This window comes from Perognathus longimembris, chromosome 1 (genome assembly GCF_023159225.1).
Source record: "Perognathus longimembris pacificus isolate PPM17 chromosome 1, ASM2315922v1, whole genome shotgun sequence".
In the NCBI taxonomy this organism is placed as follows: Eukaryota; Metazoa; Chordata; class Mammalia; order Rodentia; family Heteromyidae; genus Perognathus; species Perognathus longimembris.
The window spans coordinates 74,567,765-74,591,276 of NC_063161.1; the positions used below are offsets into that span (position 1 = coordinate 74,567,765).

The 23,512-nt window shown below is 53.4% G+C and overlaps 1 protein-coding gene and 1 long non-coding RNA gene across 4 annotated transcripts in view; one reads left to right on the top strand and one right to left on the bottom strand.

The window, feature by feature from the left end:
* Nucleotides 1-23,512, top strand: part of Auts2 (activator of transcription and developmental regulator AUTS2) — an 830,583-nt gene that overhangs the window by 686,856 nt on the left and 120,215 nt on the right. The window lies entirely within an intron of this gene.
* Nucleotides 1,079-22,860, bottom strand: LOC125338494. The gene is made up of 3 exons (XR_007208327.1): nt 22,850-22,860; nt 14,505-14,507; nt 1,079-2,158 (listed from the first exon to the last, which is right to left on the bottom strand). It is a non-coding gene; the product is annotated as an uncharacterized LOC125338494 (long non-coding RNA).

Sequence of the window (23,512 nt, forward strand, 5' to 3'; positions counted from 1 at the left end):
AACATAGTTGGGATTACAGGCATGCACCACCATCAGGAAGCTTGTGAAAAGGCCATTTGACGTGGACACGGCCACTTTCCACTGAAGACATCTCACTCTCACCGGACCGCTACCATGAAGCCCCTCGTCCTCCCCGCTTTGGGGAGCGGTGGTCCCATTTGCTTGGTGAGCAGACTGTGTGTTTGCAGTGGTAGGCAGGGAGCTGCCCAGCCAAGCACCCAGGGCTTCCACTGCTGACAGCTCAGAGCTTCCCAGCCTGCACCGGGCCACAATGCTCACCACAAGTGCACAATCCAGGCCTTTGTAGTTTCTTTTGTTGTTTGTTTGACTGCATTTGCTCAAAACCGAACGACAAGTCCACAAAGATTGCCTCCCGGCTGTTGAAGCCCCTTGCACTGAGGACTGTGGTTAGGACTGGCCAATGGCCATGTCCCCAATGGCCCCGCTCCCTCTTGGTCCCCCTCCTGGCCTCCTTACAGCCATCCGTCCCTCATGAGCCTGGGCTGCCCCTGAGGCCTCCGTCTTTACCTCCGGTGGCCTCTGCCTCCACACACAGTCAGGGCAGTGTGTCCATGTGGTACAGGACCCAGGGGCCGGGACCCACCCTCCCCACTGCTGGTTCTCCCATTGGTACAGGACCCCGATGTCTCACTTCCCGCCCAGTGTCTCTGCGGTTACCTCCATGTCACCACCCGCACTTGGACATTCACTCCCTACCCGTCATTCACTCCCTACTCACCACACTGCCACAGACCCACCGTCTTCTTGCACACTGCTGCTGAACTCGTACGCATCCCTCAAAGCCCCACTTCCATGTCTCTTCCCTTCTGAGACCTGTGCTCCTGAGAGCTCTGCCGCCCACATTGCTCGGTCATTTCTGCCCTTGGCGCTGTGGAGGGTGCAGGGGTTTGTGAAGCTGAAGGCCTCGCCTTATCCGTGTTTAAAGTCTCATTGCGCAGGGAGTGAGGCACACAGCCTACAGCCGGATGCACAGGCGTCTTCCAGTAACGCCCATGCAATGGAGGAGCCACGCCTGGCTTTACATTCACAGCCCGGACTGCAGGCCGCAGCCCCCGGTCCCAGCTGCGCTGCTTCCGCGCCTGGCGACCGTGTTGGTATTCTGGCGGCAGCGTGGCGCTTGTTACCAAGCACATGCTTTGCAGATTAGCCTGTTTGTGTAGCCAATCGAACATGTGCTCCATTAAAAATTAACGCACCCTGTTTCCAGAAGGGAGCAGGAGATGTCAGCTGCCACCACACGGCAGCACGGCAGCCGCGCAGCCCCGAGCCCAATCCCGTGGGGTGCAGCACGTGTTACACAGCCAGCGCCACTAAATAATGCAGCGGGTGCAGATGGCAGCCCGCGTCTCCTCGCAGCTGTGGCCGCGCCGCGGGAACGCGGGCGCTGTCTGGCAGCCACCCTCCGTGGGTGTGCCATGGGTGGCCGGGGCCTGTCTCCTGCTGCCGTGTGGAAGCTGGGCCTGGGGGACCAGGGAGCCCCCGGCCTCCCCACCGCCCTGTGCACCCCTCTGGCACCAGGCGGAGGTGGAGACCTCTCTCCTCCCTGCTCCACGGAGGACAGGCGCCCCCAGGCCACCCTCCCCCCCCCAGCACGGCACAGCCCAAGCCTCCCCTCCCCCATGAGGGAAAACACAGGGGTGTCTTTAGTGGATTTGGGCAGCTACATGAAAACAACTGAATGAGGTGAGTCAGGCAGGATGAGGCTGAGCGCCCTGATGCTCCTGTCTCCCACGGAGATGCAGTCACAACAGAGCCCATGCACAAAAGCCACTGGGGAGGTTCCGGTTCTCTGGGTAGGGCTGTTGGTGGTTTCTAATAATCTTGACTTTCCTTCAGTCTTGTTTTCTCCTTCTGAGTCTTAGCATGTGCAATCACAGATAGTTTCCCCCACTGCCCCAGTGCCCTTCCTTCTTTCAGAGAACACACACACACACACACACACACAGTAGTTGGTCACTGGAGCACTTATTCTGAAGCCTGGCTATGCCTGTGCCCCACAGAACACTTTTGGCTGCAAGTATCCGGGTGCTTAACCCAGAGAAGACATAAAAGCACGACACCCAGTCAGCTGCCTCACAGGAAGTATACAGAGAGAGCTGGGGAATTGCCTGGCTGGCTCTGAGGCCTTGCCTCATGGCTGTTGGAGGTCCCCGAAGCGATGTCCCCTAGTGTGTGCCCAGACAAGGAAGGAAGAGGACAACACTGCTCCATCATTCTTTGATGGTTTTTAAGAGGAAGGAAAGTATTCTGTGAGGCCCAAAAGTAGGCTTCTCCTGGCCTCCTCAGCAGACTACACCATCCCCTCACCTGAGACTGTTTTTCTGTCCTTTGACCCCTGAACACACTGGGGTTCCTAACAACAGATATCAAAGTGGTGAAAACTTTAGTTTCAAGATACGGTCTCTCCAGATGGCCAAAGCTGGCCTCAAACCCATGATCCTCCTGCCTCAGCCTCCTGGGTGTTGAGATATACCAGGAGTGCGTCACTGTGTCTGGCTGTGTTTGTTATTTTTTTCCTTCTTTCCTTCTCCTTCCCTTCTTTCCTGTTTGGTTTTATGAGTCAAGGTCTCACTAAGTAGCCCTGTTTGGCTTCAAACTCACTGCATCACCCAAATCTGCCTTAAACTCATGAGCCTCCTGCTTTCACCTCCCAGGTACTGGGATTACAGGCCTGTGTCACCACACCCATTAAAAAGGAAAAGAAAAAAAGATCTTAGAAGTTGTCCCTGCTTTGTCTATATTAACGGCATCTGCTTCTCTGCTCAAGACATTATTCTGTTAGTGTGATATTTAAATTTGCCATTGAACTGGCTGAGGATAGCAGTTCAAAGCCAGCCCCAGTACTGGTGCATGCACACACACACACACACACACACACACACACACACACACACACCTTGTGAACCCTTGGTGTATATTCAGACAAGAGAACGAAGATGGGGTGGGAGCAGGGTCCTCCATGTGTTCTTTCCAGTGGGTTGTCCAGCTGCTTCCCACCAACAGGCCTGAAAATCAGAGAAAAGAGACAGAAATGAGGGCTGCAGGACCTCTTTGCTGGTGACTGCACACATGTGTCCCCGCAGCCTCGAAGATGATCACTGTGCATGTGTGTCCCCGCAGCCACGAGTTTGCGCACTATGCATGTGTGTCCCCACTATAGAGCAGGTGCCCTGCCCTTAGATAATTGTGGAAGCTTCCAGACCGACCGCCTTCTTCTATCACTGCTCCGGTTTCCACCATTAACCACCTGCCAAACAGAGAGCTTGCTCACCCTTGACAAAAAAAAGAGACCCCAAAGACACAAGGTGCCCCGACATACGCGCCCTTCCTGAAGCGCTCCTGAAATGGTTAGTGTCATAGCCGTGTCCTGGGAAGTCACCGTGTCACTTCCATGCGCCTGCCACCCGCGAGGCTCCGGCTGAGGTCCCTGCCGGGCTTATCTTCCTTGCTTGAGGTCATCCATCAGCTGTTGCGTCTGTTCAGATGGGGGCCTTGGTGCAGTGCTGGGCATTTGCAATGCATCAGTGTAGTGGGAGTTGATTTAGATGATTACAGGATGGCAGACTGTCACAGTGCCCAGTGTCTGAGGGTCACCGTGGGTTGTCTGTGAGCCTAGATGTCTGAGTGGTGATGTACTTGGCATAAAAATGCATGGACACCCTCACTGTGACTGTGTTTTGGAAGTCAGTGGCGTGCTGGTGGGGCGTGCGATTGTGGGTGCCACCTGGATTACAGGCCTTGGTATTCGGTGTTATCAGGAGCCCTCTCAGAGGGGCTTTATGTCCAGCTCACTTGTATCAGTATATTCACTCTTGAGCTTGGGTTTTGTCCTCTACCCATGTATTTGTGTTGGGCTTCAGTGACAAGAATGCAGCATGTTCATATTTGCACTTGAAGTGGGCACCATTTGTTCACCACCAGTTTCTCACCCTCTGAGTAAGAAAAGTCTCCTCCTGAACTTGAAGGCCTGAGGGTGACCCATGGAAGCATCTTGCAAAGTACTTTTTATTTGTTATAATTATTTTTTAGTCTCAGGATCATTATGGATTTAAAAATAAATGGAGCCCTACATAGCAATGTCCATACTAAACTGTCTTCAAATTTTGTGAGTATGTGCCAGTACTAGGAATTGAACTCAAGGCCTGTGCATCATCCTTTAGCTTTTCTGCTTAAAGCTGGCACTCTACCATTTGAGCCATACCTCCACTTTTGTCTTTCTGCCGATGCATTGGCAATAACAGTCTCACTGGCTTTCCTACCCCTGCTGGCTTGGACCTGTGATCTTCAGCCTCATGAGTAGTTGGGAGTATAGGCGTGAGACTCCAGCACCCAGCTTAGATACCCCTTTACTCTAATTTCACCTCTTGAGATTTTCCCCTGGCCCCCCCAGTGCCAGCTGACCAACTTCCTCAGTAGGCGTGGTCATGTCGCCTGACCTCTCCTTCATCACACAAAACAGAAGCACCCACCTTCGGAGAAAAGCCTGGTATCTCTTGCCCTTCGCTGGTTCTCACTGGAACCCTATTTCCTTGAAATGCTTGGCTTGTAAAAGCATGCAGGTGAAAGTATCTTTAATGAGTGGTTATATTTATATACATATTTCTATACACATCACCTACATGTAATCTTAGATGACATGTGAATTGCTTAGCTGGGATCCATCACTTTCAGAGAGATGTTGCTTTTGATAGACTGTAAAATTCTGCACATTCTACAACTGACTAAATAAATAGCATTGGAATGTTTAATCTGTGGCTGGGCTCTGCTGTTCCTTGTTAGGTCTGCTCCCAGCATTTAAATAACTCTGATCAGCCAAGCTAACTTAGCACTTCCCAAGCCCTAGGGAACAGAGGAACAAGCAAGGAGCCTGAGGAACGGGGACCCAGTGCAACCCAGAGGACGCTCCTGAGGGCTGGAAAAGAATTCACGAGACATATTTAACAAGAAAGATTGGAGTCAGGTAATCTGCATAATATATCCACTGGCATTAGTGCTGTCGCCCCGGAGTTGCGTCTCTGATAGGAAATTCGCAGTAGCTGTCTCTCACTGTCGGTTCTAATAAAGAGCCTTGGTCAGCCCGGCGTCCCTGGGAGCTCAGAGTTATGTTGTGTGAACCGCATGCGCCTGAGGCCTCTCATGCATGATTTAAAATGCTTTGTAAATGTCAATAGGTGGAAGCGCGTCGGGTCCCTTGTAGGCTTCTCGAATCTTCACAGATGTGTAAACCAAATGGGAGTCTCAAGGCCATCGCCAGTTTTTATACTTGCCTAACTGGGGGTTTAAGGTATTGCCGGGAGCAAAATAGCGCTGTGCGCAAGTCTCCATCCCACTGGCCAATGAAACCCTCCATTATGAAACCCTGGGTGCCTGCCCGTCTCCTGCGACCCGGAGTGGGCCCAGTTCATGAATAGTGAATGTTCATCAAACTCGATTTCTTCATTCTTGACTTTTTCTCAGAACATGCACTTTGACTGGATTGAATTTACTGGTTCGTTTATACCCCTGCCTCCATTCCACAAGCAGCTCTACAGGCCTGGAAAGAAAAGCCTCCACTGAGACTTTACAGATCTGGGGGTCCCCCTGGATCTGTCACTCTTTATCCTAGGGCGAGCAGCTTAGCCTTGGAGAGCTTAGCTTTCCGATCTGTTAAATAAAGGTGGTTGCATTAAAACACCTCCTCCTCACCCCACCCCTCCCAGTACCAGTTATCAGGGCTTGGAGACTTGGTGACAGAAAGCCAATGTGACACTTCTGAAGTCAAGGAACACAAGAGACTTCTTAATTAGGCCCAGCCTGCTCTGGGCAACACCAAGCCACTGCAGGAGCCCCCAGATGGCCCTCAACAACTGAGGGGTGGGGACGCCAGGGGGTCAGCCTGAAGATCTTATGTCTGGGCAGGGGTGGGGCTATGCCTGGGGATGGGGCCTCTGGGGCTGGGCTATGTTTGGGGGTGAGGCCTGTGGCTGGGGGCAGGGCTATGCCTGGGGCTGAGGCCTGTGGCTAGGGGCGGGGCTATGTCTGGGGGTGTGGCCTGTGGCTGGGGGCATGGCTATGTCTGGGGGTGTGGCCTGTGGTTGGGGTGGGGCTATGTCTGGGGGTGTGGCCTGTGGCTGGGGTGGGGCTATGCCTGGCCATAGAAGCTCCTCCTCCCTACCACCTCATAGCTTTCTTTGTAAGGTGGTTTCCTCCTGTCTGAAGGGGCCAAAGCTGTTGACAGGAGGGCGTGCATGGCAGCACTGTCCTCCAGACTGGTCTCAGAGGCCGCTTCTTCCTGGCCAGTACACCAGCATTGCTGGTTGGGTTTCTTGGGTCAGAACCTGTGGGTCCCTGTACCTGTCCACCGCTGCCGGGTCCTGGGTCTCTGCAGGTTCCCTGTCCAGAAGGGCCTGTGTTAGGGTGAGGAAGGTGTGTGCCCTTCTCAGCCCTGTAGCCAGTGCCCTGAGTTCCAGTTCAGACTCAGTTTTCCTAACCTTTCTGTGCTGGGTTCTCATCTGTAAAGTTGGGTAATAAAATGAGACTTACCTCACCGGGCTATGTACAGGAAGTTCCTAGCCGAGTGGCCAGCACTTAGAAGTGTTAGCTATTATTAAAGCTGGCTCCTTTTCTTGATGCGCTTATTTCTTTGGAACTTTTCACCAGTGAGCCTGGGCAGGCTCTCACAACAACGCTGGGACACACATCTCCTGATGGCGTCTTCTCCACCCTGGTGAGGAGGGGAGATGGAGGCCTCCTGCCTCCTTCATCCTTAAAGCTCCCCTGCCACACAGGGCTGGGGTCTCCTCCCCTCTGGCCGGGTGTCTGGCAGCCGCTCCTCGTCCACCCTGGAGCCAGCCTGGTGGAAACAGACTCCCACTTGGCCTTGTATAACATCAAGTAGACATTTCTGTGCCGCCCTCTCCTGGGACTCACGTCGGGGTGACTTTCCGTGGCTGTTGACAAATTTTTAGACACTCAGCTTTTATCAGCAGAAGCCTTGAGGAGTGACAGATGGTCCTCTGAAGAGTGGTACACACACCCTGTAAGATGTCAGCAGGCTCATTTATAACCCGGTGGTGTCCAGCGTTTAAGCCGGGGCTCTGAGCACAGGCTGCAGCTATCTCATTCTTGCCCCGCCCCGCCCTCCCCTCCCCAGCACTTTCCGCAGCTGTTCTGGCTGAAGACCTGGTTGACATCTCTAATAGATATCAAAGGGAGAGCCTCTCACTTTATCACTGTCTGTTTCAGCACCAGTGGCCGGTCCCCACGGGCTGTCAGAACCTGGCAGCCGGCACATTATGGGAAAGGTGACTTGCTGGGTCTTGGGGCCCTGAGGACATTATTAAGTGCTCAGGAACCTTGTTAGCTCATAAAGTTGGTTCAAACCAATTATTGCTCTGCAGCCATTACCAGTGCCAAGAATGTAAGTCTTTTAAATCCTTGCCCATAAAGCCATTCTCCCCTCCCCCCACCATGTCATAGAGCAAGACTTCTGATCCGGTCCTGCGCGTCCCCCAGTGGCTGCTGAGACTGAACGCCCGCTGGCTGCTCGGTGTGGGTGCCTTGCCCCTCCGGCTCCAGAGAGACAGCGAGACTGCTATTTATAGACTTGCTTTCTCTCTCCCCAGTTCATCGCAGCCAGTTTTGACACCCCATCCCAGTAATCTGATCAGCCATGCTGCTTTTAAATGAAGCTCCAGGCCTTGGCCTCTGCCGAGAAGGTGACAGCTGTCAGATACAGATAGCAGGCTACAGATCCAGCCCTCTAAAACCCTCTCGTTCATTCCCGTTCCAGATCATTGGCCACAGCTTGAAACCCTGCTTTACAGTCGGCCGATTAGTTGGCAAGAGATCTACATACCGTATTAGCAAGGTCAGCCCTGCGGTGGAGGCAGAGACCTCAGCCCAGGCACTATTTTTAAACCTGTAGCCATTCGTTAAAGCCAGTTATTTCTGTACATGTCTCTCTTCCTTCTTAATCTTTTTTTTTTTTTTTTTTTGCCAGTCCTGGGGCTTGAACTCAGAGCCTGAGTACTGTCCCTGGCTTCTTTTTGCTCAAGGCTAGCACTCTGCTGCTTGAGCCACAGTGCCACTTCTGGCTTTTTCCATATATGTGGTGCTGAGGAATCGAACCCAGGGTTTCATGTATACAAGGCAAGCACTCTTGCCACTAGGCCATATTTTCAGCCCTTATCTTTCTTTTTCTTCACTCCCATAAAACCAAAGGAAAGAACCAGGTGCCCGTGGCATGCACCTGCCAACCTAGCTATTCAGGAGGCTGAGGTCTGAGGATCATGGTTAGGAGCCAGCCTGGGCAGGAAATTCCATGAGACTCTTACCTCCAATTGACCAGCAAAAAGCTGGAAGTAGCACTGTAGCTCAAGTGGTAGAGCGCTCAAGGCAAGCACTCAGGCCCCAAGTTCAAGCCCCAAGACAATGAAAAGGAAAGAAAAAGAAAGGGAAGGGGAAGGGGAAGGGGAAGGGGAAGGGGAAAGGGAAGGGAAGGGAAGGGAAGGGAAGGGAAGGGAAGGGAAGGGAAGGGAAGGGAAGGGAAGGGAAGGGAAGGGAAAGGAAGGCATGGGCAGAGTCATGGGCCATAGGTGGGATGAAGGAGACATTTCCAATCTGGTCAGGATGCGGCCTCTCATGACACCAGCCATATTCCTCCCAGAATCAGAATGTGCTGGGGGACACTCAGCCCTGGGGGTCCTGAGCCCTGGCTCAGTCAGGGGGGTGGGGGGGGGGGACTCTGGCCAATGAGTGGCTCATAAGTTGTGGTCTGTGGCCTGTTAAGCTCAGTTAACACACACCATCCACACAAGTTGAAATCCTCCCTAGTGTACAGGTGCTTGACCCTGGTTCTCATCCAGTAGTTGGGCCTGGTTTGCAAGACTTCCCTCACCAGGATGCTCTTTGCTCTGGCACCTTGCAGGGAGAGCTCAGAGGCCTGGCCTGGCACTCTGGGACCGTCCTGGTAAAGTGGCTGCCTTCCTCATAGTACCAGCCCTGCTCTGCTGCAGTCAGCACCAATGCCAGCCCACAGTCACCTTCACACACCTGCTGTCCAGCTCTCAGCTCTCAAACTCGTCATCTGACCACTCTTGCCTCAGCCTTCTTCCTCCCTCTCCCCGCCTCCACCCCCCACAATGGAGTACTGGGACCCCATACAACCTCCTATCCTCCACACTTCCGGTCCTCACCCAGACCCTGGGGGTTCCATCCCTGTTCAAGGTCAAGCTGCTCTTGGCTATGTCGCCTCCCTTCTCTCACCTCCTTGCAGCTTTCATCTTACATCCCCAATTTCTGTGCTGCATTTCCAGAGGTCTTGCAGATCATGGCTTCGCAGATTCCAGGACACTGGAGGCCCTGGCTGTGTCACCATCCACCATCCTATCACTTCGGCACTCATTTGCAGACTGTCCCCAACATGCCCAAGCTCCTTGGCCTGCTCTTGCTCTTCTCCCTCTCTGTAGAGCCTTAGCAGGACACCTCTTGGTATACACAGTGTACTTAGTAGGTATACTCAGTGAGTACTCCGCACACATACCCAGTGAGTACTCAGCACACGTACTGGGTCAGTTGCTGTGCCTGAGTACACAAGTGAAGGCCACTCTGCCCACAAGCGCACTTGAGCTGAAGACTTTCCAGAAGCTTCCTGTGCAGATCACGGGCTCCGCCTCAGTTTCCTCCTCTGCAGTGTGAGATGAGCTTGTCGGGAGGACGGGAGACCTATGGAGGTGGGGTGCCGGCACCCCATCTGGCAGGAAGCAGGGAGGATGGGTGTCCCTGTCCTTGGTGGTCTGTGGTACTCCTGGAGAGGTGGGCTGGATGTACCACACACCCCGCCTTGCACTGAGTCATTGGAAGTTTTGTGAATGGACCTGGGGTGCTGGGTAGCTCCAGCTCACAACTCTACTTCTGGTTCAGAGCCGGGGTGGAAGGTGTGTTCCACTTCTCAGCTGCCAGGGCTGGGGGCTGGGGCCATCTGGGCTCTGTAGAGGGGCCTGGGGACCCCCCTCCACCCCCAGGCCAGCTGCTGTGTGAGGGGCAGAGAGAGCCCCTAGCCCCAGTCCTTGCAGGGCGGGATGTGGATGGAACCTGGCCTTTAGCTAGGGGGTTGGGGTGGGGGCAGTGTTGGGATGCCTGTGCTCCGAGTCCAGCCCGTGTGTTTGCAGTGGGAGGTCTGGGTGAGGCGTCAGCAAGGCAGCTCTGTGGAACGGAGACACCGCTCAGGGGGTGAGTGGTGGGCTTTCTGTTGTGCCGCCGAGTTCAGGGTGGCAGGGAATCCTGCATCCCACCTGGCAGCCCAGGGGTGAGCCCCAGGGTGTGTGCGGCAGCCAGCCGGTAGGGGAGGGGGCCGTGCTTGTGTCATAGGAAGGAAACTGATCGCCTTGGTGAGTGGCCGGAAGAACGGAGGGAAGCGATTTCTTCCTTGCCATCCCTACGTGGGGTCAGAGGGCTCATTTCCTGTATGTGTGGAGGTTGCGGCACAGGGAGTCTTAGGAGGAAGCGGGACGGGGAGGGGGCAGGGGAACGTGGAATATTACTAAGAGCAACGTATTCCTCAGCATCCATCATCCCATCCACCGGAGCCCGCCCCGGGCCTCGTCACCGCACGGGTGACAATAGCTGCCTGGCAGAGAGGTTTTCCAGGCCCCGCCTGCACGGGGACTCGGTGGCTGCTTTTCAAGAAAGGTCAGGGTCGGTGCCACGCTGAATAGGAGCGCAAGTGTGTTTCGGCCTTTTGTAGGCCACGGGCACTGCTGGGCATTGATCTGAAAATCTGGTCTGTTGCAGGCCTTTGCTCTCGAGGGAGATTAATATTTTAGCTATTCCTTTTTGTTCAGGGCTTCTAAATGTATTTGGAATGAAAAGAAAGGTTAAAGAGGGGCTCTGGGACGGCTAGCTTCAGAGACTAGATCATTCCATGAAGGGAAATCAATTAAAAAGGGTTGACTGAGAACATTTATCCATTTAGCTTCCCCGCTATTGAATTTCCATGATGGGCCTGGACTCTGCGGAGAGGACGGGAGTTAATGGCAATTGTTCCTTTCTCCTCAAAATTTATTATCTGGTTTATTCAATGGAAAACACTCCATCAAGCCAGATAGAGGCCGTAGGCCCTATTGATAGATGTGCCTGTGTGGGGCTGGGAGGGTTGGAGCAGGGAGGTTTGTCACAGATGTCCGGCCTTTGAAGGAAAATTAAACAAGTATCTCATTACGGGCTGCCTCGCTGGAGGTGGCCGCAGCCGGGCTAGATTTAATGAGCTTGGGAACTCGACCTCTGTGCTGTCAAAGTTTACCGCGCCCCATCTTTCTGAAGAACCCCCCTCTATTTAGGCCCACTCAAGCAAAGGAGAAAGGCACCCTGCTGTTCCCTCCCTTTCAACTCCGGAGAAGGGCATAATGCACTTTTTGTGCCTTGCATCCAGAGGAATTATGTGTGCTAATTTGATTAGGGGAGTTGTGATTAACTGGAAAATGAGGGCTTTGCTAAGACTTTCACACGCTTAATTTATCCCTTGCAAAGCAGAGGTAACATTGTGTCAGGAAGCTCGGAAGGCATATGGGAACGGCACTCCATGGCCAGACAGCTTTTCAGACCCAGCAGTATCCGGCATGTCCACGGTTCATCTTGGGATAATCATTTTAGAGCATTCGATTTGCTGCAGAATACAAATTGCATTTGGCACTGCCAGTTAAACGGTTCAAAGGATAATGAGATTAATAGAGTAGGAAACTTAGCTGAGCAAAGGAAGATTTTTTTTCCTTCCTTAACACCATTGCATAACTAGTTTCAAGGGAAAGTTGGTTGAAAAAAATGCTGCCACTCTCCTCCAAAGAATGCATGCGTTACATTCTGAGGTTACGTGCACGCCTTGTCTTCCTCATGAACATCGGGAAATGTGCTTGGAGCAGATGGAGGTGTGCAAGCTTACCATGCAGTGGCGAGGCCTCACGCTCTACCAAGACATTTTCCTCTATGTGTGTGTGTGTGTGTGTGTGTGTGTGTGTATACACGCACATGTACAACAGGCACAAGTACAGGAACTTGAGCTGGACATTGTCCCTGAGCTTTTTCACTCAAGGCTGTTGCTCTACCACTTGAGTCACAGCTCCACTTCTGGCTTTTTTTGGTGGTTAATTGAAGATATGAGTCTCATGGACTTTCCTGCCCTGGTTGGCTTAGAACCACAGTCCACAGATCTCAGCCCCCAGAGTGGCTGGGATTACAGGTGTGAGTCACTGGTGCCTGGCCTCCATTTTTCTTGAATAGATGCTTTGGTGCTTAGCTGCCAAGATCTAGTTCTGTCTCCTTACCCCTGTGGCAGTTTCGGAATCTGTCTCCTTACCCCTGTGGCAGTTTCAGAATCACCAACATCGTCTTCACCATCAGACATTCCCATGGAGCTGAGGATCTTTGAATCAAACCACTTGAAGTTCCTGTTCCAGATCTTTCTCTAAAGATCTCTCTGTCCTGGATGATTGCAAACTTCCACCCTGCTTGGTGCTGGGCCTGGTGTGTTTACCAGGAGACTTGGCCCTCTCTGTGCTTGCGCCTGCATCCTACGAGCAAGTAATGAATTCCTGTTTTGCGTTGAGCCCCGGACATTTGGACTTTTCCACTCCAATCAGTCAGTCGATAAAGGGTCCATGCATGGTGAGTTAGGTAGGAGTGGCTCCCACCTCTCCTCAGACAGACCCTGAATGCGGGCGCTGGCCAGGGCTGACCACTGGCCCAGCCTGGATAGAGATGCCTTGTTCTCCCAGAGTCCGGAGGCTTTGGTGTGGAGCCTGTGGCTGCTCTTAACCCCTCCGCCCCCGGGTCCCCGCTCTGCAGAGCGGCATGCGGCCCAGGCTGGCCCATTCCCACCATAGGATCAAGGCCAGAGGGGGAGACCAGGGCATCCCAGCATGCATTTGGCGTTTTCCTGTGGCAGCAGTTGTCTTGAGTCAGGGCCTGGTCTTTGGGAAACCAGGCCCTGCTGCCTTGGCGCTGTTGCTGGGCGATGGTTCCGCTCGGTTGCCTAAGCAGAAAGGATGGGTCCGTCCTGGGGCCCGCAGATAGCGAGGCTTCATTAAAACGCTCACCGAGACCCCAGACAGATGAACGGTCTCCGGTCGGAGCTCTTTCCATCTACCCCATCTGTTCGCTGCAGTGTTAATTAAATCTACTGAGATTATTTTTGGCCTTCTGCAGGAACAGAAAGCCAGCCTGTGCCAGTGTCCACTGGTTCCTGAGCTTTCCTGCCAGTCACTAATGAGCGGGCACGTGGGGCACCCCTGCCCACGCACCCCTCCCTTCGCCAGCCATCATGAGCTGCTAATAGGGTAAGCACTGAATGTGCCAGGCCCCAGCGCTGCTCTGGCCCCACCCCACTCTGGCCCCAGCCCCTGCCCTGCCTTGCTACTAAAGAGAGCAGACTAATGAATGATTCCACTTGTGGTTAGCTCGCTAATGGAAATGACAGGCCTCAAATCACCTTCAAGCATGCGGCCCGATGCTTGTCTGTGCAATCGGGGGCCCGCTGTTGGCACCTGACACTTCCAATACCATAACGGCGCTGGAACACGTGCCTTCTGAATGCTGTCACGCAGCACGGCCTTGCTGGGGGCTGCCTGGCGCTCCTACTCCGTCCGTGATGGAAATGACAGCTCGCCGCAGGCCTGTCAGCCCCACTTTGGAAGTCTGTACATCCTCATACCCCGTAGGAGCTCATCTGGGGGTCTCAACAGCAACCTGCTGCAAGTTCCCCCAGCCTGTCCCCTCCCTCCAGCCCCGTCCTCCACTGGTTTGGCTCTTCTTAAGGATGCAGATTTGGGGGAACAATTTCCCTTTCCGATTCCAGGAGGTAGCAGTTAGCACAGAAGGCAGCACGGCTGTCCCCAGTAGTAGGTGGAAGGCTGTTCTTCACAGTCAAGGATTAAGACGAGTTATGCCTTCCCATTAGTGGAGTTCTTCATGGACGCCAGTGTCCCCAAATGCAGATTCTTCTTTGGCCTGCCAGGTTTCCCAGGCAGAGCCTGGGCATTTGTTAGGACAGTACAGGGCTGGGGTGGGGACTTGGGTCTAGGGTCCCACATCAGGGGACTGGGCTGCTCTGTAACAGAGCCCTGTGCCCCTCAGTGCTTCAAAGCCTGGACTAGAGGCCAGTGTGTGCAGCCCACTCTTCTAAGCCCCTGAGACACAAAGAAGGGGGTGAAAGAAAGGGTTCCCTAGCACTGCCTGCCCAATGAGCTCTGCTTCTAATCCCTCATTCCACCCGTGAAGTCTCAGCCCTAGCCTGGGGAAACTTTGGGTCTCTGACATCCTAGTTTTGTCTGTGCCCTGAGACATTGTGTCTGGTGGCTCAGGGAGGAATTGTCCAGGCTTGTCCAAAACATGCATTTGCCTGAGCATGCATCTCACCTCTCCCTGAGCACAGTTCTCCTCCCTCTCACACTAAGGATGGACATCTCTCTGGATGACCTTCCCTGCTCCCTGCAGCCAGCCCTTCCCAGCACTTACTGACAGGAACTCTATGGAGCACAGACACAGGAAACACGAGTGGGTCTTCTCTATTCTCAGGGAGATCCCAGTAGGCACCTAAGGAGAAAGAGTTTGTGGTTTGCAGATTTCTGGCTTAGACCATCTGCAGAAAGTGTCCCTGTGGTGGGGCAGCAGGAAGGCTGTGTTTACTGAACATATCTTGCTGGCATTTCCTAGCCCCCAGGTCAGGGACTGGTGTGTGTGGTCTGAGGTCTGCAGGGGCCCTGCCCTGAGACTCACCCTGGGCTACAGAGTGGAAGATGGAAGAAGGTGAATTTCTGCGTGGCACCTTGCTTTCTTTACACGGATGTTCTGGCAATGTCATGCAGGTGCTAGGGTCACAAGCAGTTGAACTACTATGTGTGTACACACACACACACACACTAGTATCGGGGCTTGAACTCAGGACCCTTCACTCTCTCCTTGCATTCTCACTCAAGGCTGGTGCTCTACTATTTGAATCACACCTCCACTTTAGACTTTTTGCTGGTTAACTGGAGGTAAGAATCTCTTGGATTTGTCTGCCTAGGCTGACTGAGCTTTGATCCTCAGATCTCAGCCTCTTAAGTAGCTTGGATTGCAGGCGTGAGCAGCCAGTGCCTGGCTGTGAGCTGCTTTTGAACATGTGCTTCCTCCATCTCCTGATGCATGATGGCCAAAAGCCATGAGACTGCAGGCGGTCCTGTGACGGTGGGCTCTCTGCTCACAATGACTGCTGGACATCCAGAACCTACCTCACAGCTCTTGTTACAAAGAAGCTGCTAAGGCTTACCAGAACCTCATTCCTTCCCCCGTGCTGTTACCTACCTCCTTTCTTCTCTCTTTTACTTACAGGGTTGGTTTTTTCCCCATTCTGGGAGTGGAACCAGGGCTTTGTTCATGCTAAGCATGCCTTCTGCTACCTCCCCAGACAATAACTTTGAAAATGATTTTCCTCCATTATCTTTTAGGGCTACTTTCAACTTTTTTCCCCGCCAGGACAGGAAATATGTATGTGCTAAACAGTAAGACCTGATCCTGGTTTGGCCGTGATCCTGGCCAGTCTGAGACTACCGGCACTCTAGGCTCTGGTTCCTGAGCAGCCTGGCTGTGTTCTGCAGGGCCAAGCAGGGCTCTGAATATGAAAGTCCTCGTGGTCATGCTGTCAGGTGGTGCACTGTGCATTCTGGGCCCAGAGGGATTGAAAGGCTGGATGGATTAGTGATGTCTGCCCTGAGCGTGGCATGAAGGAGATGCACACACATTGTGCATTCTCCTTCCTCATCTCTCCCAGCTCACTAATGGGCTAATGTGGGACAGAGATGGCCCTAGTTACTAAGTGCCCTTGTTTGGAATCCAAAACACTTTTTTAACTCTATCCTCCTGAAGTAATCATTTTTCTCCCAACTATAAAAGTCAGTAGTAAAAGCACTGAGATATCAAGCTCCTGATGCCATTGACTCCATTATAAAATTATATTGCCAGTGACTCCATTAAAAGTGAAAATCAGGACAGGGGTGTGGCTCAAGTTTTTAAAGCACCTGCCTAGAGAATCTGAGGCCCTGAGATCAAGCCAAGTGCTTCAGTAATAATAATAACAATGGCAATAATAATAACTAAATAAAAACCAGAATCTAAAAGTTGTCATCTTCCTTCTTCTTTCCACTTTCTGATAATTTGAAGACACAAGGCTTGTTCCCTACTCAAACAGACCTGCTCAAAATGGCCCTATGACCAACTTATAGTCTCTTTCTTTAAAATAAAAAAAAAAAAGGTGGAACGAGGAACATTCTGGAAAAGTCAGGTTATGCAACATTGCTGTCTCCATGCTGCCATCCTGAGAAATGTCAGTCACTGCAGCAAGTATTCTTTCTCCTAAGGATTTTTTTCCTGGAGACAGAAGGATTCTTGTCCCTAAGCAATTAATTTGCTAATAAAAGCTGTTGGTGCCCTGTTTCTCCTCTCTGTGTGGCTTGTGGAAATCAGGTTAGCAGTCTCCCGCACGTGTTTACGGACAGAGCCTCCCCTTTTCTTCGGGGATGCAGGCAGGACTTTCAAGCCTCCCTACCTAGGAACACAACACAAGCTGCAATTAATAAACTGTTTTTCCAAGCTTTGTGTAGACAGCTTTTCCCTGCCATTCGTGGAGCGGTTACAGGGGATGGAATCCATCCTGTGGGCTCTGTCTCCATTCAAGCTGAGTGACTGAATTCCTCCTTCCTCTGACTTAGCCTGTCATCTGTGACTTTCTCAAGGAGAGAGATTTTAGACCCATTTAGTCAGAAGACTGGTTGGAATGGGACTGACAGGAAAACTGCCGAAGTCACTACTTTTTTCTTTTTCAGACACAGTTCATAATCAGCCCAGAAGATGTGGGGAGGGGATGAAGTTCAAGGAGGGGATGAAGTTCAAGGTGGTGATGAAGGGCAGCCTGAGATGAGGTTGATTAGGTAGGCAGGTTGGGTGCCAGCACAGACCCCTGAGAAACTTGCCACTTCAGCAGCCTGGAGATGCGTGACACAGGGCCTTCCAAAATACTCAGCACTCACTGGGTACTTGTGGCTCATGCCTGTAATCCTAGCTCCACAGGAAGCTGAGATATGAGGATTATGGTTTAAGACCAACCTGGACAGGAAAGTCCATGAGATTCACATCTCCAATTAAACACCACAAAGCGGGAAGTGGAGCTGTGGCTCAAGTGGTAGAGTGCCAGCCTTGAGCAAAAAAGCTCAAGGACAGTGCCCAGGCCTGGAGTTCAAGCCCCAGGACTGGCACACACACAGAGACATTACTCAGCACTCTTGTGGTAGGATCGTATTTCTCTACAATAAGTTGAGCTCCAAAGCAAATTTCCATCTTCCAGTAGCCAGTGATCCAGTGCGGCTGAAAGTAGATGTGCCAGCCACGGCTCTCTGTGTATTCCTGAGGCCAGCCTGGCTTCCCGGGGGCCTCAAGCTGGGCAGGTGCACTGCACACTTTGGGGGGGGGCGCATGAGTGGGCATGAAGCCCCAAGGTGCTCATGTTTGGGGGGGTGTCCTGCTGGGTGGTATGTTCCTGTGCCCTCTGGGAACACAGGGTACCTATGGCTCATGCCTGTAATCCTAGCTCCTCAGAAGCCTGAGATCCAGAGGATCACAGTTCAGCCTTGGCAGACAAGTCTGCAAGACTTCATCTCTACAATAACCAGCAAAAGGCTGGGTGAGAGACGTGGCTCAAGTGGTAGAGCTCTGGTTGTGAGCAAGCAAGCCAAGCAAGTTTGAGGCCTCAAGTTCAGATCCTAGTATCATTCCCCCACCAAAAAAAGGGCGGGGGGGAGAAAATGTGTCTGCTTTCTTCCAACCACAGCCTTTGTAAGGCCAGAGCTGTTTTGGCACAGGGCCCACTTCTCTCACTGAGGGTCACAGCGTCCCTCGGTGCCGCTGCCTTGAAAAAAATGTTGTATATATAACCCAGATTACGTCCCCATAAACAGAGCCTGTAACAGCCCCCTTGTGAGCCCAAGTAAGGCGTGTCTAGACAAGTTTCCCCAGCTTTCCTGTCCTCACTCTGCCGGGGTGGAAATAGGGAAGGGTTTGTTTTAACACAGTACAGCACTGTGTCTTTGGCCTTTTGTCCCAACACATGCTGCCTGCATGAGGTTTATATCAAGGAAGTGCCTAACACATAAAGCTGTTCACCCAGGCCTCAGGGACCCCCCCCCCGGCCACCCCTCCTGCTCAGCCAAATCTCGGGGAAACCCCTGGTGCCCCTTCTACTTGCCCTGGCCTCAGGGATCCCCCAGCCTCACTGGAATGATTTTGCAGGAGGCTTAGACTGAGGGAAGTGCCCAATGACCATTTTTCCCTTCCGTTAAGTCTTACCTCAAGATATCCCAGGGATTACATTTTTAGCACCCGCTTTAAAAAAAAAAATAAAGATGTAGGAGTTTAATTGGCAACGGATCATGATGGGGCAAGGCCACCATTTAACAAGCCTGAGGTCTGCTTGGTGGGGCCAGCCACTCTCGGGGGGTGGGGCGGGGGGGGGGAGATAGGGGAGATAGGGACCCAGGTTCAGTTCTCTCTGCTGCTAACGGAAATCAGAAATCACAAGGGCAGTGACGAGTGGAGAATCCTCCTCCCATCCCGGTCTCCCCTGTGTCAAGGCCAGCAGTGGACCCTTTCATGGGGACCTATGAAGGTCCCCCGGCTCCAGGGAGCCCCTGAGTACTGGGAAACCCCTTTGGCCAAGGCGGTACTGCCCTCCAGTTATCATGACCACAGCAACCTGTCCCACACAGTTCTGGAAGCTTCTACTGTTGGCCTCGTCTCTTTGTCAGTGTGGGAGGGCCTTTCTTTGTGGGAGGAAACAGCACGTTCTTGTAGCCAGCTCCCAGCTTTCTTCTGTTAAAAATGGCCTCTGGCTAGCAAGTGGCCCGTTCTGGATTGTGGAAGAGCAGCATTAATGAGCAGAAGACCTCTGAAACAGAAAAGAAAATATTTTCCCTGCGGGCTAAATAAAATTAATTTTAAAAATTAATGTAAACCGCTAATTCTCCAAGTACCAGCGTTAAATCACAGGCTGGCTGTGCCATGCGCAATGCTGGATTATTTATTTATTTATTTATTGCCATTGAATTCGTTATCTGAGAGGTGTCCGCGGTTTGTTTCCGCTCACAAAGCTGTTTTCCACCCGATAAGCTTGTTCATTAGTGAACTGGATGAGTGCCACATCCGCGTCTCCGCCCCGGAGCGGCCCGGGTACCGCACACACAGCCACCCGCAGCTTCTATCATAAGTAGAGTCGCGCACACATCCGCCTGCTCTTGGGGCCTCTGCATCTCCAGGGTGGAGTCTGGGGGACAGTCCTCTGGGCCCTGCTGTGCAGGATGGGGCGCTGAGGCAGACTGAGCACTATTAATGTCTCTTGTTGCCCTCCGAGCCCCTCCCCACCCGCCAGTCACCCTGTCATTACATTGGATGCATTTCTAGGGTTTCGTCTGCGCAGTGGCAGTGTGGGGTTTGTATGATGTTTGCTGTGTGTAATGTCAGGAAGGACAACAAGGGAACAGTGGGGCCCTGGGTAAGATGTGCGCACCTCGATGTCTGAACGCTGCCATAGAAGAGGGAAGCGGCCGGGGGTGTGGGCGTGGATCCACACCAGGGCAGCTCAGACTGCTGCTGCCCAGGGAGGGCGGGACCCGCACCTGAAAGGGGGGACTGGATGGGGGTGGCTTCGCTGTCATTCATACACCCTGGGGCTCCACCGCAGCCAGGCCCAACCCGCAGCAGATGGACTTCACCCTGTGCCTGTGTTCATGGCACCTTGCTTGGCAAGCCCAGGGTCTGATCTTCCCCCAAAGGCAGCCAACACAGCGCACCCCTCCTCCGCGGGGAGCTAATGCTGGCCACCTCCCGAGCATCTAACGTGACTATTTTCCACCACAAGGGCCGCAGCAGGAGCCAGGGCGAGGCGAGCTGGGAGAAAGCCTGACCACAAGAAGAACATTTCCATAGAAATGGCCTAATGAAGATGCTGAGTGAGAAAGCACTGGGGAGCCCGGTGTGTGCTGGGGTCCAGCAGTGAGCGCAGGGGTGCCCGGCTGTGGGGAGACCCCCTCCCCCGGGCTCGGTGGGGTCCAGGCTTGCCATGATTTCAGCACCGTCAGGGCAAAGCCCACAAGGTGGACAGGGCCTTGCTCTCTCCTCTCCAAGCTCCACACCACCACGAGGGTGACTGTGTGCCAGGAAAGGCCTGGTGAGGGCTGCTGTGTGGCAGAAGGTTCTAGCTGGCCATGCCATCCATGTGGGCGCATTGACCGTGTGCTGGTCCAGGTCCCGGGTTCCAGCCTGGGGTCCTGGTTTGCTATGCCAGTCCGTTATCTGTGCCCAGGTGAGCATCCCCTACACCCCTTCCTTGAGCTCTGTGTTGTCTGTTCACCTGGCTGCCAGTTGGTTCCAGGCAAATGCCAAACTAAAATGGCTGCCATGGGGGGGGTGCTGGACAAGGTGTGTGCCCTTAGCGCCCACACATGCGGCTCAGCACTGTGGAATCGTGCATTTCTCTGCACACCCAGGCAACATGCAGCTGCCATTCCGTGTGATGACCGTCCCTCTGGTGAAGGCAGTTAACCTGCCAGGTGATACACCGAAAGAGGCTTCGTGTGTGTGTTTGTGCACGCGTGTGTGAGAGCATGCCTGTGTATGTGTGCATATGTGTGTGTGTGCGTGCGCACTCCTGTTCTCTTTTTTTCAATACTAGGATTAAACTCGGTCTTATGTGTGCTAGTCAGGTACTCTCCCATACCCCAGCCCTTCCTTGCATGTGTTCTTAGATTATCCTCCCCATATTTGCAGTTCAGGAATATTTCATAATTTAAAACCAAGCAGGCCAAGGTACCAGATCACATCTATAATCAAGCGGCTGAGATCTGGAGGATTGTAGTTCAAAGCCAGCCAAGGTAAAAACAAAAACAAACCAAAAAATAAATAAATAAATAAAATTCCCAAGATCCCATCTCCAAAATAACCAGCCAAATGCTGGGCCGGAGGTGCAGCTTGGGTGGTAGAGTGCCACCCATGGGCAAGCAAGTCAAGCTTGCAAGAAAGAAATTGGTAAAAAGCTTTCGAGACAGTTTTTAAAAATTTATTATCATTATTTTGCTCAAGGCTAGCACTCTGCCACTTGAGCCACAGCGCCACTTCTGGCCATTATCTATATATGTGGTGCTGAGGAATCAAACCCAGGGCTTCATGTATATGTGGTAAGCACTCTTGCCACTAGGCCATAGTCCCAGTCCCTCTAACCAGTTTTGATTGAGCCAATGAGAGGTGATTTCAGAGACACAAAGAGAGGGGGGACGGGGAATGTGGGGGTAGGGACCTGTAGCATACAAAGGGTCCATCATTTCAGGGGACCGGTGTCTGCAGCAGGGTTGAGACTGCACAGGCCCTCGGGAGAGCCGGTGGGCAGCCTGCAGAAGGGGCCGGGACACAGTGGGCACAGGAAGCCTGCCCGGCGCCGGGCATGGATGTGCCCAGGGCTTGCACAGGGGACAAGTTGGTCTCCATAGACCGTGCCTTTGGCCCCATCCAGTTGGCAGGCGAGCCCTTGTTCTGCAGGCCTCAGGGCCGGCCCTCGCCCGTGGCTGTCCGGAGTTCCCTGTTTCCTTCTTACTCCCAAAGTTGCCAGGACCCAGGTCTGTCCTCTCCACTCCTCCCAAGCAGGTGGCACAAAAAGAAGTTTACAGTCTCCGGAGGGGCCCCCGAGGAGGCGGGCAGGCCCACAGGTGGCTGGGCATCCTCAGAGAGTGGCCACGGAGGTGAGAGAGCACCAGGCAGGAGCCAGCGGCCGCCTCACTTCCACCCGAGACAGTGCTGTTGGGGTGTTGTTGGGCTCGGTTCGCCTCCCCTGGCGTGGGGATCAAGGCTCTGCTACACTTCTCACAGCTCCCTTTCTCACCCTCTCCCCTTGTCACCCGACCCGCAGGCTAGGCCAGGGTGGAGTGGGGGGCCCAGGAAAGACCACAGGTGAATGCGGCCGAACGAGATCGCTTTGCCTCCCTCCTTACCCGTGAAGAAAGCCAGGCGTACGCGGACCTCGGAGATGCTTCGTGAGCAATCTGATTTATTAAGGCGGGGGCAAGAACTAATATGGTAGGAGAGGATGAGAGAAGGCGATCGGCCAGGACGCTGATGATAGGCTGCGAGCTTGTCATATGACCCCCTCATGAGCTAACGTCACTCGGAAAGCGCCAGACCAGGGGGAGACTGGGGGCGCATGGGCTGGCGAGAAAGTTTGGGGGCTGTTCGCAAAGCCGGTTCTTCTGGTTCCGGACCCAGAGAATTGTGGCCTGCTTCCGCATTCCCCAGGGCTGGGGGAAGGGTGGCGTCTCGGGAGTGCTCCCAATGCCCATCTCCCGTCAAGTCCAAAGGCTGGACCCCAACAGGGTGTGGCCTTCCCTGTGAACACCAGACCAACCCCTGGCTTCTGGCAGCCGTGGCACGCATGCACGTGCACGCATGATGCACATGCGCATCTTTATTTCTGCATGTGGCCATTCTGCCCCCAGGTTTTGGAATTCCATCTCCAATCCATAGAGAGGGCTTTGCAGCCTCCCCTGCTGGCTTAGGAAGGCCACCCGGCATGGGGGTGGGGCAGGCACTGGGGGAAGTGAGACGGAAGATGATGTGGTGAGGACGAGGAGTCTGGATGCAGGGCCTGCTCTTCAGGGCTCATTCCCAGTCCCTGCCCTGGGCGCGTGGTCCTGGGCAGTCGCGACTGAGCCAGTGTTTTACTTTGGGGCCCAGGGTTCAGCGACTGCGAGCAGCACACAACTGCCATGGCCCCAAGACAAACCACCGCAACTGCTGGCCTTCCTGGAGGGGTTCCTGTGTGCCGGGGACCTCGTTCCATGTGGCTTTCTGCCTTTTATCCTGACCACCCCCTTTGAGGTCTGTACTGGGGTGAGCCATATGTTAAAAACAGTCAGGTGTCGTCAATGAGTTCAAACTAACAGCCCAGTATCAATGGTGATGCCTGTAATCCCAGCTGTTCAGGACACTGAGATCCAAGGATTGAGATTTGAAGCCAGCTTGGGCAAATTGGAGAGACTCTTATCTCCAATTAACCAACACAAAAGCTGGAAATGTAGCCATGGCTCGTGGGCTAGAATGCCAGCCTTGAAGAGAACAGGAATGTAGAGTGTGAAGCCCTGAGTTCAAGCCCGGATCGCAGCCCCGTGCGTCACAAAGGTTTCCAGGCTCCAGGGTGAGCCCATGGTACCATGAAGGTGGGGCTCTGTGGCCAGCACCCAGAGTCTGCAAGGTGGAAGGAGCTTGTAGGGAGCCAGCAGAGGTGTTCACAGCCTGGGAGATGAAAGACTTCTGCGCTGAGCGGATCAAGAGAGGCCTGGGCAGAAATCGGCCTCTTTCCTGCCTGGGAGCCCAGGCTGGAGTCTGTGATTCATCTGCTAAGTCAGTGGTGGGCGCACGGAAGTGGGGGGGGGTCACCTCACAGGCAGGG